The sequence below is a fragment of the Erpetoichthys calabaricus genome, chromosome 5 (assembly GCF_900747795.2).
Source record: "Erpetoichthys calabaricus chromosome 5, fErpCal1.3, whole genome shotgun sequence".
NCBI classification, from domain to species: Eukaryota; Metazoa; Chordata; class Cladistia; order Polypteriformes; family Polypteridae; genus Erpetoichthys; species Erpetoichthys calabaricus.
Genome location: NC_041398.2, coordinates 24,975,718 through 24,980,717, shown reverse-complemented (window position 1 = coordinate 24,980,717; position 5,000 = coordinate 24,975,718). Strand labels below are relative to the sequence as shown.

General features: G+C 40.5%; 6 non-coding genes across 6 annotated transcripts; all 6 read left to right on the top strand.

Annotated features, from left to right (window-relative positions):
• The first annotated feature begins 244 nt into the window (after positions 1-244).
• Positions 245-317, top strand: trnak-cuu (transfer RNA lysine (anticodon CUU)). Its single transcript has one exon. It is a non-coding gene; the product is annotated as a tRNA-Lys (tRNA).
• A 684-nt stretch (positions 318-1,001) lies between these two features.
• On the top strand, positions 1,002-1,075 carry trnai-aau (transfer RNA isoleucine (anticodon AAU)). The gene has a single exon. It is a non-coding gene; the product is annotated as a tRNA-Ile (tRNA).
• Positions 1,076-1,988: 913 nt separating this feature from the next.
• On the top strand, positions 1,989-2,061 carry trnak-cuu (transfer RNA lysine (anticodon CUU)). Its single transcript has one exon. It is a non-coding gene; the product is annotated as a tRNA-Lys (tRNA).
• Positions 2,062-2,760: 699 nt separating this feature from the next.
• trnai-aau (transfer RNA isoleucine (anticodon AAU)) lies at positions 2,761-2,834 on the top strand. The gene has a single exon. It is a non-coding gene; the product is annotated as a tRNA-Ile (tRNA).
• Positions 2,835-3,749: 915 nt separating this feature from the next.
• On the top strand, positions 3,750-3,822 carry trnak-cuu (transfer RNA lysine (anticodon CUU)). Its single transcript has one exon. It is a non-coding gene; the product is annotated as a tRNA-Lys (tRNA).
• Positions 3,823-4,514: 692 nt separating this feature from the next.
• Positions 4,515-4,588, top strand: trnai-aau (transfer RNA isoleucine (anticodon AAU)). The gene has a single exon. It is a non-coding gene; the product is annotated as a tRNA-Ile (tRNA).
• The last annotated feature ends 412 nt before the right edge of the window (positions 4,589-5,000 follow it).

Sequence of the window (5,000 nt, the reverse complement as noted above, 5' to 3'; positions counted from 1 at the left end):
AATAGGACGAGATTGCCCCATCCGTCCCCTCCACATTACTGCGTGACGTTGACAATAACACAGATTATCGAGGGATCGCTACAAGGTCTCATGAACATTAGGATGCTTAACGTCCGTTGCAAACGAACAAATATTTCTGTTAAAAATGCAATGTTAGTGACAAATCGCAGCACTAAGGATCGGAGCCAGATTAACTAACGTTCATATAATTTGGACAGAGACACTGGCGGCTCCTTGATCCCTTGCCCGGCTAGCTCAGTCGGTAGAGCATGAGACTCTTAATCTCAGGGTCGTGGGTTCGAGCCCCACGTTGGGCGGTTGAGTCCTTTTCCTTTGAAGGAAAATGACTTGTTGATCTGAAAAATCGCAAGATGAGCCTAGCGTTCCAACTCGTCAAAGCTGTTTCCAAACTTAAATAGTCCTACACACTGCAAGAATCTAGCGAGAAACAAAATGTCCACATCGGGCTCATTCTGACCTTCTCATTTGTCTGATATTCCAGGTGTCAGAAAAGCATTGCACAGAGCGCAGGCGACCAATTCTCAACGTGCAGAAATGTTTGAAAATCGAGACTTTAGATTTGCTCCAGTCTTGAACGTCATGCTCAGCCATTATGTGTGTGGAAGCATGTACGTTTTGCCAAAAAAAAAAAAAAAAAATGAACCAGCCTTTCAATCTCTTCACTGTGAAATGACGAGTAATGAAGGAGAGAAATGATCAAACAATAATTGAAGACTTGATTGCTTAGAATGAAGTGCTTTTCCTTTTCTTCACGCTTCGTCTATAAATTGCACAGAAGGTATTCTCGGATTGACGGACAAGGAAGAGCGCATGACGTACTCGGAAATGTTAGATATATATATATATATATATATATATATATATATATAAATATATAGATAGATAGATGGATGGATGGATGGATGGATAGATAGATCGCAAACTTAAAGATATGCAGTGAAAGCACAGATTATTTATCAAGAGTTTGAACATGACAGTTTGGCCGGTTAGCTCAGTTGGTTAGAGCGTGGTGCTAATAACGCCAAGGTCGCGGGTTCGATCCCCGTACGGGCCAGCAATGATCTGATCAACTCTGGTCTCTTGCTTAAGGTTTGTTTCCATCGCATACTTATCCCACAGAGTTTTTCGTTCACCCTCCATGCTTTTTCATTCAAATTAAATCTATTTGAAAATCAGAGACAAACAGTTCATTTACCATCTAACACAGTTTCTATTTAATTTTGCCTTGGTAACTTTAATTGAAATTAAAATCTCTCCATCATTAACCGAGAGTATACTAACGACACACTGCGTCCTGATCAATCAAGTGCAGCCCTCAGTCTGTGAGCAGTGCAGCAAAGTCCACTGTGCAAGACAGGAATATTCTCTCTTTGCAATCTCTTTTAATCTTGATAGCATTGCTTTAAGTATTTTCCCCTTCATTCTAAGCAAACTGTACATCTCCAAGTTTCAGGAACAGAGAGAAAGAGAGAGAGAGAGAGACAGAGAGAGAAGGAAATAAACATATCAATAAATGTAAACTCCATTGCCCCATTTAACATTCCTGGAAGGGAAGAGGACGAAATATATATCATTCAGTCTTAGGAAAGATCCTATGCGGTGCAAGAAGTTCAAGGTCACAGTGCTCTTGTGGGCAGTTAACATGGAAGTTTCTCCATGAGCAGCTTTATTTTCATACCTCTCAGCTCTAACTGGAGGGTAATCTGACACTCAACGGGTTACAAATAGGACGAGATTGCCCCATCCGTCCCCTCCACATTACTGCGTGACGTTGACAATAACACAGATTATCGAGGGATCGCTACAAGGTCTCATGAACATTAGGATGCTTAACGTCCGTTGCAAACGAACAAATGTTTCTGTTAAAAATGCAATGTTAGTGACAAATCGCAGCACTAAGGATCGGAGCCAGATTAACTAACGTTCATATAATTTGGACAGAGACACTGGCGGCTCCTTGATCCCTTGCCCGGCTAGCTCAGTCGGTAGAGCATGAGACTCTTAATCTCAGGGTCGTGGGTTCGAGCCCCACGTTGGGCGGTTGAGTCCTTTTCCTTTGAAGGAAAATGACTTGTTGATCTGAAAAATCGCAAGATGAGCCTAGCGTTCCAACTCGTCAAAGCTGTTTCCAAACTTAAATAGTCCTACACACTGCAAGAATCTAGCGAGAAACAAAATGTCCACATCGGGCTCATTCTGACCTTCTCATTTGTCTGATATTCCAGGTGTCAGAAAAGCATTGCACAGAGCGCAGGCGACCAATTCTCAACGTGCAGAAATGTTTGAAAATCGAGACTTTAGATTTGCTCCAGTCTTGAACGTCATGCTCAGCCATTATGTGTGTGGAAGCATGTACGTTTTGCCAAAAAAAAAAAAAAAAATGAACCAGCCTTTCAATCTCTTCACTGTGAAATGACGAGTAATGAAGGAGAGAAATGATCAAACAATAATTGAAGACTTGATTGCTTAGAATGAAGTGCTTTTCCTTTTCTTCACGCTTCGTCTATAAATTGCACAGAAGGTATTCTCGGATTGACGGACAAGGAAGAGCGCATGACGTACTCGGAAATGTTATATATATATATATATATATATATATATATATATATATATATATATATATATATATATATATAGATAGATAGATGGATGGATGGATGGATGGATAGATAGATCGCAAACTTAAAGATATGCAGTGAAAGCACAGATTATTTATCAAGAGTTTCAACATGACAGTTTGGCCGGTTAGCTCAGTTGGTTAGAGCGTGGTGCTAATAACGCCAAGGTCGCGGGTTCGATCCCCGTACGGGCCAGCAATGATCTGATCAACTCTGGTCTCTTGCTTAAGGTTTGTTTCCATCGCATACTTATCCCACAGAGTTTTTCGTTCACCCTCCATGCTTTTTCATTCAAATTAAATCTATTTGAAAATCAGAGACAAACAGTTCATTTACCATCTAACACAGTTTCTATTTAATTTTGCCTTGGTAACTTTAATTGAAATTAAAATCTCTCCATCATTAACCGAGAGTATACTAACGACACACTGCGTCCTGATCAATCAAGTGCAGCCCTCAGTCTGTGAGCAGTGCAGCAAAGTCCACTGTGCAAGACAGGAATATTCTCTCTTTGCAATCTCTTTTAATCTTGATAGCATTGCTTTAAGTATTTTCCCCTTCATTCTAAGCAAACTGTACATCTCCAAGTTTCAGGAACAGAGAGAAAGAGAGAGAGAGAGAGAGACAGAGAGAGAAGGAAATAAACATATCAATAAATGTAAACTCCATTGCCCCATTTAACATTCCTGGAAGGGAAGAGGACGAAATATATATCATTCAGTCTTAGGAAAGATCCTATGCGGTGCAAGAAGTTCAAGGTCACAGTGCTCTTGTGGGCAGTTAACATGGAAGTTTCTCCATGAGCAGCTTTATTTTCATACCTCTCAGCTCTAACTGGAGGGTAATCTGACACTCAACGGGTTACAAATAGGACGAGATTGCCCCATCCGTCCCCTCCACATTACTGCGTGACGTTGACAATAACACAGATTATCGAGGGATCGCTACAAGGTCTCATGAACATTAGGATGCTTAACGTCCGTTGCAAACGAACAAATGTTTCTGTTAAAAATGCAATGTTAGTGACAAATCGCAGCACTAAGGATCGGAGCCAGATTAACTAACGTTCATATAATTTGGACAGAGACACTGGCGGCTCCTTGATCCCTTGCCCGGCTAGCTCAGTCGGTAGAGCATGAGACTCTTAATCTCAGGGTCGTGGGTTCGAGCCCCACGTTGGGCGGTTGAGTCCTTTTCCTTTGAAGGAAAATGACTTGTTGATCTGAAAAATCGCAAGATGAGCCTAGCGTTCCAACTCGTCAAAGCTGTTTCCAAACTTAAATAGTCCTACACACTGCAAGAATCTAGCGAGAAACAAAATGTCCACATCGGGCTCATTCTGACCTTCTCATTTGTCTGATATTCCAGGTGTCAGAAAAGCATTGCACAGAGCGCAGGCGACCAATTCTCAACGTGCAGAAATGTTTGAAAATCGAGACTTTAGATTTGCTCCAGTCTTGAACGTCATGCTCAGCCATTATGTGTGTGGAAGCATGTACGTTTTGCCAAAAAAAAAAAAAAAAAATGAACCAGCCTTTCAATCTCTTCACTGTGAAATGACGAGTAATGAAGGAGAGAAATGATCAAACAATAATTGAAGACTTGATTGCTTAGAATGAAGTGCTTTTCCTTTTCTTCACGCTTCGTCTATAAATTGCACAGAAGGTATTCTCGGATTGACGGACAAGGAAGAGCGCATGACGTACTCGGAAATGTTATATATATATATATATATATATATATATATATATATATATATAAATAAATATATAGATAGATAGATGGATGGATGGATGGATGGATAGATAGATCGCAAACTTAAAGATATGCAGTGAAAGCACAGATTATTTATCAAGAGTTTCAACATGACAGTTTGGCCGGTTAGCTCAGTTGGTTAGAGCGTGGTGCTAATAACGCCAAGGTCGCGGGTTCGATCCCCGTACGGGCCAGCAATGATCTGATCAACTCTGGTCTCTTGCTTAAGGTTTGTTTCCATCGCATACTTATCCCACAGAGTTTTTCGTTCACCCTCCATGCTTTTTCATTCAAATTAAATCTATTTGAAAATCAGAGACAAACAGTTCATTTACCATCTAACACAGTTTCTATTTAATTTTGCCTTGGTAACTTTAATTGAAATTAAAATCTCTCCATCATTAACCGAGAGTATACTAACGACACACTGCGTCCTGATCAATCAAGTGCAGCCCTCAGTCTGTGAGCAGTGCAGCAAAGTCCACTGTGCAAGACAGGAATATTCTCTCTTTGCAATCTCTTTTAATCTTGATAGCATTGCTTTAAGTATTTTCCCCTTCATTCTAAGCAAACTGTACATCTCCAAGTTTCAGGAACAGAGAGAAA